This window comes from Cibotium barometz, chromosome 10, assembly GCF_041138505.1.
Source record: "Cibotium barometz isolate CiBa-2024 chromosome 10, ASM4113850v1, whole genome shotgun sequence".
NCBI lineage: Eukaryota > Viridiplantae > Streptophyta > Polypodiopsida > Cyatheales > Cibotiaceae > Cibotium > Cibotium barometz.
This window is the reverse complement of record NC_141055.1, coordinates 6,447,783-6,457,770: the sequence shown is the minus strand read 5'-3', so window position 1 is coordinate 6,457,770 and position 9,988 is coordinate 6,447,783. Positions and strand designations below refer to the sequence as shown.

The window sequence follows — 9,988 nt, the reverse complement described above, 5'->3', positions numbered from 1 at the left end:
TGTGAAGGACTGTTCAAAGAGAAGCTTGATTAGTGAGAGTGATGCATACATACAAAAAGGTAACTGAGTGCATAAAGCGGGGAGGCTATGCTACTTCTGAACCTCCTCTAGAGATGTCTTAGGATTTTGGTGATCATTAGGATAGACTTATGAGGAGGCATGCCTTCAATTTTACTATGACATTACCAAGAGTGCCACATAACCTACTATGGACAAGTTAGTGTGTGGGAACATACAAGAGTGTTGAGACACATACTTGACTTTGCACAAGAAATTTGCCAAGCTGTGTGGACTATTATCACATTTGTGTTGTGGAATAATGGAAAACTTTTAAAGGTTGATCTTAAGACATTGAAAACTTATCCCATAGGTGGAGGGTTATTTTGAACAATTGAATAGTTTGGTTTAAGTTTGATAGTCATGTCATGAGAGAAATGAAATCATTAATGAGGGTAATCTTATAAGTTGTGCTTCCAAAACTTATCCCATGGGTGGAGGGTTATTTTGACAAATTAAATAGTTTTTTTTCAAGTTTGTTAGTCACATCATGAGATAAATGGAATCATTATTGAGGGTAATGCTTATCAGCTACTTCCAAAACTTGACTTTTTTTTAAGAATTGAATACACTTATTGGTAATTTTTGTTATGATGCCCAAGGTAGTTACCAAACACCTAGATGTTGAACTTGTGAAGCAATATGCCGATGAGTCAAGGAAGCATGTAGAGTTCAAGGAAGGGGATTATGTATTCTTAAGAATCCCCTTCCTTGAACACCCGACTAACCAAGGTTGTCTAAATTTAAGAAGAAGAAAAAAAGTTGTAATAGAGTATTGGCTCAAGAAAAAAACAAGCCAAGTGAATCCTAGAAGAAAGGGAGGATAGCCAATAACCTGACCTTAAACAAGTACTAAATCACTTACAACGTAGATGATAGAGTTGTTATGCACATCAGGGCTTAATGCTTTACAAAAGGTCAAGCCGGTGTCTTCTATGATGTCCACAAGAGGTTAAAGAAGTAGATATTGCAAAACCTGGAGAGGATCCTTAACCAGTTACATTGTAAATAATCTTACTCTGAATGAGAGGACCCTTAACCAGTTACATTGTAAATAATCTTACTCTGAATGAGAGGACCCTTAACCAGTTACATTGTAAATAATCTTACTCTAAATGAGAGGATCCTTAACGAGTTACATTGTAAACAATCTTACCCTAAATGAGAGGATCTTTCACAAGTTACGTTACAAATAATCTGACTCTCTAAAGGAGAGGATCATTCTGAATAATCTGACTCTCTAAAGGAGATGATCCACATTGAAAATAGCCTTATTGTAAAGGAGATGATCCTTAACCAGTTACATTGAAAATAGCCTTATTGTAAAGGAGAGGAAAGATCTAATTGATCTCTTGAAATAGTTCAAAGATTGTTTCACATGGAAATACATAGGCATGGTAGGATTTTCGCTTCAGGTAGTACAACATACCATACTCATACATTAAGTGAAATAACATCCTTACTTGATGAATTTGAAATGTTTTTGGGGTATCCAAGGGGGAAATTAACAAACTTGTGGATGCAAGTCCATGAAATTAATTAGCCCATTGTTGTAGTGCCCCCCCTCCCCCAAAAAAAAAAAGAGTGTGTGTGTGTGGATTTAGAGAAAGTTAATGCTGAGACGTGAAGAGATAATTATCCATTTCCATATAAGAGAGTAGCAAGAAATGAATCATACAACTTTTTGGATGGCTTCTTAGGATACTTCTCCTCACGATACTATGAAGCGTACAACTTCTTGGATGGCTTCTTAGGATACTTCTGAGGATACAACCAAGTATCCATATCCCGAGAAGAGTAGCATGAAATGGATTTTGCCACACAATGAGGTACATGTGCTTATAAGATCATGCCATTTTGGCTTAACCAACACCCCATCTACTTTTCAAAGATTGATTGTGTGTGCATGTGTCTATAGCTTACAAGGAATATCTTTGATAATTTCTTGAGTTCATTGATGATCTTTTGTTCATTCACACTAAAACCAACATTTAGCTTGGGCAAGTAACGTGCTATGAAGAGGTCAATTGCATCGGATATCATTAAATCCTCCCTAATGCCAGTTTTGGGTGAACATAAAGTAATCCTTGGTGGTCACATTATGTCCAAGAATGAAATCTCTATAGATGAGGGTAAAGTTGAATTGATTTTGGAATTGCCACCATATGAACGAAATATAAAGGAGTGTACAAAGCTTCATGAATGGATACATAGGGTACTACCGAAGATTCGTTGTGTTCTATGTGAAGCTTTCATTGTGTTCTATGTGAGGATTTCCATGCCACTATATTTTCTACTCATAGTTTTTTTAGCTGAGCCTTCCAAACCATAGTAGGCCACCCGGGAGATGCGAGCAGCAAGACGGGAAAGTCTCAAGCATATAATGCATTTGGTGAGGTGGCTCCACGTGTGGTGTGTTTATAACCTACATGCGGTGGGCGTTTATATGCGTAAGGGCTTTATAGGCAACGCGGGGCACCCATCTTGTCTCGTCCCTTCGGGGACATCTGATAAAATTGGAACGATACAGAGAAGATTAGCATGGCCCCTGCGCAAGGATGACACGCACAAATCGAGAAATGGTCCAAATTTTTTTTGGTTTCTCTTCTCTTTCTTTCTGTCGTTTTCTCCCTTACTCAGCGAAGGCTCTCTCTCTGTCTCTGTGCTGCTTTTTTTTTTTTTTTGGGGGGGGGGGGGGTTCGTTTTCGCAGGCGGCGGGCGACGACGCATCTCTGCTCTGATTCTTTGCAAGCTTGCTCTGCACGCGAACGTTCCCACAGGGTAAGAAATTCGCTTGCGTCTGTCTAGTTGTTAGAAATGTGTACTCTCTCTCTCTCTCTCTCTCTCTCTCTCTCTGTGCATGCTCGCGGCGGAGCAGCATGCTTGCGTCTGTCTAGTTGTTAGAAATGCATCGCGATGGAGCAGCACGCGAGTGGCAGCAGGCAGACATATCTAAAGACTCACAAGAGCTCATGTCCCATCCCATGAGATTAAGACCTTGAAAGACATATAAGAGTAGTATCTAGGCAATGCTGTTGAGGCGTGTGCAGTACATCCAGTACTCTGGTTGTTAAAATTTGGTGATGGTGTGTGAGCCAGAGGGATTGAAAATCAACCACTCACTCTCGTTCCAAGGGACATACTGTTAAGACTCAAAATGATGCATACGCAAGGAAGGGAAGAAGCCATCCCTTGTAGACGAACTTCATTAACTCAGCTTGCCTTAACTGAGCTCCTCCTTTTATATATATATATATAATCTGCATCTATCCCCTCCTTGGATTGCACATCTTTCACCCCTCACCCTCAATACGACCTAGAATTAAGTGCTCACATATGGTTGTATGGCTCTGCACACGAGAAAAACGGCGGGCTCTAGCCTTTAATAGACCTCTACCTTTTCCCAAAAAGGATATAGACCCCATAGGCAACAACGCAAGATGCAAACCAAGGCTTATATATGCATTTACACACTCATGAACTAGAAAGATGTAAAAGCGAGAGAGAGAGAGAGAGATGTGTGTGAGTCCCCTCATCTCTATAAATAGATCGGTTGTCTCTCAAAAACAAGTCATGTTTCTCTCCTCTCCACACTGGTCACAAGCTTCCACCTCTTGGGCTTACAGGTTCTCTGACCACCTCCTCCTTATTACGAGTACAATCTCTTAAACATAGATTCACTCCTTCATCTTTTCTCTCCAACACTTCACCGCCGCCGCAGTCCTTGCTTATTCATTAAGCCTCTCTCTAGTCCTCTCTATAGTGTGGACATACTTTCAAATCATCTTCGTGAGAGATTAGAAAAGCCACCGGTTGCGCAGATAGATTGTCCAACTATAGTAATTCTAGAAAGAAATTACAAGAACATGGTATATGGTATCCTTTTTTACACTAAACTTGGTGATTGCGCAACGGGTACATGATATGCATGGTATCTAGTTTTTCATTAAGCTTGGAGATTGTGTTCCAAAAATTCACTCACATGGTACCCAATTTTCTACACAATTCAGATATTGTGTCTCGAATCTGGAAATATATGATATTGATTTGACAGTAGAAATGAATGGCTCTTAAATATTTTAATCAAATGTTCCTTGTTTTTATGCATAATTCAAATATCATGTATTTAAAGGACACACGTATCCATTAATACAAAACTTGATTCTACTTCTACGTGGAATCTAGATATCATTAATACAGTTTGGGCACACCGTATAGCTGAATTTCTAAAGTTCTTTTACTTCTACGCGTAACTTCTAGATATCATCAATACAATCTAGGTGTAAATACCTAATCTAATTCCTAAATCTCGGACCCAATCCCAAGCAGGGATTGAATGCCCAACAAGAACTCAACCAATGCTTTTTATAGCCAAGAAAAATCCCATCTGGACTGGTCGACCTGTTGTGCCAGCCACGTCCCTGGACAAACCCCTTTCACATGCTATAGCCAACTCAAATAAAGCTCCATAAAAGCTGGCTGATAGCCTCATGGGTTCCTCGAGTGCCTTCCCTGACCACACCTAGCTGCTATAGTTCTTGAATTAAGACGTGATCTAGTTTTAATCTTATTCTTTATCTTGTTGCCTTTCAAGGAAATAGCTATGGGTTAAGCTTGGACATGTCTAACACATGACATCCCCCTCTACTAAACTTGATGATGGGATTTCGACTTCTACAATGGGATGACTGCCATCATCCCATTGTCTATTTACGCAGTCCCAACTTGTCATCCTTCCCTTCCTGGCAACCTTTTCACTAAAAACCTGGCCCGATCTGCAAATCCACTCCACCTGTGTGATGAAGATCTATGTATTTGTTTCATCATGTCCCCTTTCCCTTCATGCCCTGTCGTCGTCGCTGAACACTTTCTCTAGTCTTATTTTCCTGATGAGTATTAGCGCTCTCGCTCCACCCCTTGGAGGATCACCCTCCCTTGGAACCGTTGTGCCTGAGAACCTTGCCTAGTGTGCCCTAAGTTGCCCATGACTCACAGGACTGTCATTCCCTTGGGCCTTGTGGAGCTGCATCCTCAGCACTCAATTTCTCATCGGACTTGCCTGCGTGAGCTTTCTGGTCTGGAGTAAGCTTGGGTGCATTAGTTGAGTTCTTGGAACCAGAGCCTCCCGTGCTCTGTCTTGTGGAAGACATCGTCTAGTTCTGGCCTTTTCCCCCATAGGTGGTTGCCTTGGGAGTGGAAGGCTAGGAAGTCTTGGGCTTTCTGCCATTGTACTTGATTTCAACGCTTTGTGCAAGCGAGAGTGCATCCCCAAAGTGGATGGTCGAAACATACACACTTCCCATTGGATTTGTGTGTCAAGGCCATAAAGGAACTACCCTTTCTTGTCCTTGTGAGATATGCCCGATATTGCAAAAGTAAGTTCAAAAGAGTCTTATTTGCAAATTGTAGGACTGGTTAAGCATTTTGACGTGCCCTCCTAAACTTGTCTTCGAGTCGCTCAAGAAAATGGGGCGATAGAAACCGCCCCTTAAGATCGTGGACAAACTTATCCCAGACATAAGCGGCCATACCTAATCCAGTGTGGCCATGAGCCCGCTGGGTCCATCAAGGAATGTCCTCACCTTCCAAGTACCAAACTAGCCAAGAGGAGGGGACGAAGAAAAAGGGGCTGGAAAATGGATGCACTCTTCCATGGCCAAGATCTACACCCTTTGCTCTTCCAATTTGGTGCTCTATTCAGTGATTGCTCGCATCATCTGCTAGAACATATCATGCACTCATGTTTGCCACCCGCGAAGGACTATCTGGTGCTCTTTGTTCTGAAGTTTGTCTCTCTCTTTGTTAAATCTCCCTATTGTAGCAGGAAAATGCACTCCTTTTCTGAAGCCCAATCTAAACATCCATTATGCGTGTGGGAGATTTCCGGAGGCTTTTGGAGGCTAAAAACCAACTGTCCTTCTAGGGGACAGGAGTCACACCAAAAGGGGTGGCCCACCAGAGTGTAAAAACCAACCACACAAGCACCAAAAAAAAACTTTCTTTTTTTCTAGTTTTCTGGCTAATTCTTCACACTTGAAGACAGTTCTAATACCAATGTAACATGAGGAAGCAAGCTCTGGGAGTCTTCTTTCAGTCCTAAACACCATCTTGGAACATGCTTGATTCAAAACGCATACAAAAGATAGAGAAGAGAGAGAGATAGCTAAGTATTCAATATATTCATAATGTACAAAAAGGAAGAACAAGTATTGTAGCCCTTAGCTGCCTTCAAAAGGCGTAAATACCTAATCTAATTCCGAAATCTATGACCCAATCGCAAGGAGGGATTGAATGCATAACAGGAACTCACATAATGCTATTTATAGCCAAGTAAAAGCCCATCTTGATTGGCCAACCTATTGTCGGCCGCCGCCAAGTCCCTCGACAAAACCCTTTCGCATTCTATAGCAGCAGCTGACTCACATAAAGCTCCATAAAAGTTGGCCGAGAGCCTCGTGGGTTCAGCCAGCGCCTTCCTTGACCACACACCTAGCTACTACAATTCGTTAAGCAAGTCATGATCTGGTTCTAATCTTATTATTTATCTTACTACCCTTCAAGGAAATAGCTGTGAGTTAAGCTTGCACATGACAAGACAAATCGAGCGGCGGTACCCTTCTCGCCACACCATCCATCGGTGGGGGTAGCTCCCATGCTCCAACCCTAGTCTTATGTGATTGTCACCTCCTGCCTCCACTAAATAATTGCTTAGCCCCTCCACAACCACTCACTTATGCCCAAACCCCCTGAGCCTAAGTAAATACATTGACATATTCCCATGGTCCCACCTCCTCTAGTAGTACTAAGCTAGTACACTCCCAACTTATTAGCCCTATCTACCGACTATGTCAACCCCTCAATCAGTCCCAATCTACCAGAACCCAATGGTGTAGTTGCTCTCCTTTAGCATATGGGGCTCGACCATTAAAAAGAAACACCCTTTGGCTACCTGTGTGTGCAGGTGCAAAGTAGGAATGGTGCAAAGTAAAACTAGGGCAAGTCAAAGTACTCAAATAAAAACTATGTCAAATTCATGGTTTAGTGAGGCCCAGGCGACCATGTTGTGAAGGACTGTTCAAAGAGAAGCTTGATTAGTGAGAGTGATGCAACTAGCCAAGAGGAGGGGACAAAGAAAAAGGGGATGGAAAATGGTTGCGCTCTTCCATGGCCAAGATCTACACCCTTTGCTCTTCAATTTGGTGCTCTATTCAGTGATTGCTCGCATCATCTGCTAGAACATATCATGCACACTCATGTCTGCCACCCGCGAAGGACTATCTGGTGCTCTTTGTTCCGAAGTTTGTCTCTCTCTTTGTTAAATCTCCCTATAGTAGCAGGAAAATGCACTCCTTTTCTGAAGCCCAATCTAACCATCCATTATGCGTGTGGGAGACTTCCGGAGGCTTTTGGAGGTTAAAAACCAACTATCCTTCTAGGGACAGGAGTCACACCAAAAGGGGTGGCCCGCCAGAGTCTAAAAACCAACCACACAAGCACAAAAAAAAAACTTTCTTTTTTTCTGGTTTTCTGGCTGATTCTTCACACTTGAAGAAAGTTCTAATACCAATGTAACATGAGGAATCTCTGGGAGTCTTCTTTCAGCCCTAAACACCATCTTGGAACATGCTTAATTCAAAACGCATACAAAAGATAGAGAAGAGAGAGAGTTAGCTAAGTATTCACTATATTCATAATGTACAAAAAGGAAGAACAAGTATTGTAGCCCTTAGCTGCCTTCAAAAGGTGTAAATACCTAATCTAATTCCGAAATCTATGACCCAATCGCAAGGAGGGATTGAATGCATAACAGGAACTCACAAAATGCTATTTATAGCCAAGTAAAAGCCCATCTTGATTGGCCAACCTATTGTCGGCCGCCGCCAAGTCCCTCGACAAAACCCTTTCGCATGCTATAGCAGCAGCTGACTCACATAAAGCTCCATAAAAGTTGGCCGAGAGCCTCGTGGGTTCAGCCAGCGCCTTCCTTGACCACACCTAGCTACTACAATTCGTTAAGCAAGTCATGATCTGGTTCTAATCTTATTATTTATCTTACTACCCTTCAAGGAAATAGCTGTGAGTTAAGCTTGCACATGACAAGACAAATCGAGCCGCGGTACCCTTCTCACCACACCATCCATCGGTGGGGGTAGCTCCCATGCTCCAACCCTAGTCTTATGTGATTGTCACCTCCTGCCTCCACTAAATAATTACTTAGCCCCTCCACAACACCACTCACTTATGCCTTAACCCCCTGAGCCTAAGTAAATACATTGACATATTCCCATGGTCCCACCTCCTCTAGTAGTAGTACTAAGCTAGTACACTCCCAACTTATTAGCCCTATCTACCGACTATGTCAACCCCTCAATCAGTCCCAATCTACCAGAACCCAATGGTGTAGTTGCTTTCCTTACATATGGGGCTCCACCATTTAAAAAAAACACCCTTTGGCTACCTGTGTGCAGGAATGGTGCAAAGTAAAACTAGGGCAAGTCAAAGTACTCAAATAAAAACTATGTCAAATTCATGGTTTAGTGAGGCCCAAGCAACCATGTTGTGAAGGACTGTTCAAAGAGAAGCTTGATTAGTGAGAGTGATGCATGCATACAAAAAGATAGCTGAGTGCATAAAGCGGGGAGGCTATGCCTACTCGTGTACTTCTGAACCTCCTCTAGAGATGTCTTAGAATTTTGGTGATCATTAGGATGATAGACTTATGAGGAGGCATGCCTGTTGAAAAAGAGGTAGAGGGAGAGTAGACACACACACAGGAGCAAACCCTAATGTATATTGCAAACCCTAGCCATAGAGTTTGTCTCTCTCTTTGTTAAATCTCCCTATTGTAGCAGGAAAATGCACTCCTTTTCTGAAGCCCAATCTAACCATCCATTATGCGTGTGGGAGATTTCCGGAGGCTTTTGGAGGCTAAAAACCAACTGTCCTTCTAGGGGACAGGAGTCACACCAAAAGGGGTGGCCCACTAGAGTGTAGAAACCAACCACACAAGCACCAAAAAAAAAAACTTTCTTTTCTTCTAGTTTTCTGGCTAATTATTCACACTTGAAGAAAGTTCTAATACCAATGTAACATGAGGAAGCAAGCTCTGGGAGTCTTCTTTCAGCCCTAAACACCATCTTGGAACATGCTTAATTCAAAACGCATACAAAAGATAGAGAAGAGAGAGAGTTAGCTAAGTATTCACTATATTCATAATGTACAAAAAGGAAGAACAAGTATTGTAGCCCTTAGCTGCCTTCAAAAGGTGTAAATACCTAATCTAATTCCGAAATCTATGACCCAATCGCAAGGAGGGATTGAATGCATAACAGGAACTCACATAATGCTATTTATAGCCAAGTAAAAGCCCATCTTGATTGGCCAACCTATTGTCGGCCGCCGCCAAGTCCCTCGACAAAACCCTTTCGCATGCTATAGCAGCAGCTGACTCACATAAAGCTCCATAAAAGTTGGCCGAGAGCCTCGTGGGTTCAGCCAGCGCCTTCCTTGACCACACCTAGCTACTACAATTCGTTAAGCAAGTCATGATCTGGTTCTAATCTTATTATTTATCTTACTACCCTTCAAGGAAATAGCTGTGAGTTAAGCTTGCACATGACAAGACAAATCGAGCCGCGGTACCCTTCTCGCCACACCATCCATCGGTGGGGGTAGCTCCCATGCTCCAACCCTAGTCTTATGTGATTGTCACCTCCTGCCTCCACTAAATAATTACTTAGCCCCTCCACAACACCACTCACTTATGCCTTAACCCCCTGAGCCTAAGTAAATACATTGACATATTCCCATGGTCCCACCTCCTCTAGTAGTAGTACTAAGCTAGTACACTCCCAACTTATTAGCCCTATCTACCGACTATGTCAACCCCTCAATCAGTCCCAATCTACCAGAACCCAATGGTGTAGTTGCT

At 42.3% G+C, this 9,988-nt stretch overlaps 1 non-coding gene across 1 annotated transcript; it reads left to right on the top strand.

Moving 5' to 3' along the window:
• Window positions 1-2,548: 2,548 nt before the first annotated feature.
• LOC147634480 (U6 spliceosomal RNA) lies at window positions 2,549-2,651 on the top strand. The gene has a single exon (XR_015266852.1). It is a non-coding gene; the product is annotated as a U6 spliceosomal RNA (small nuclear RNA).
• Window positions 2,652-9,988: the final 7,337 nt, after the last annotated feature.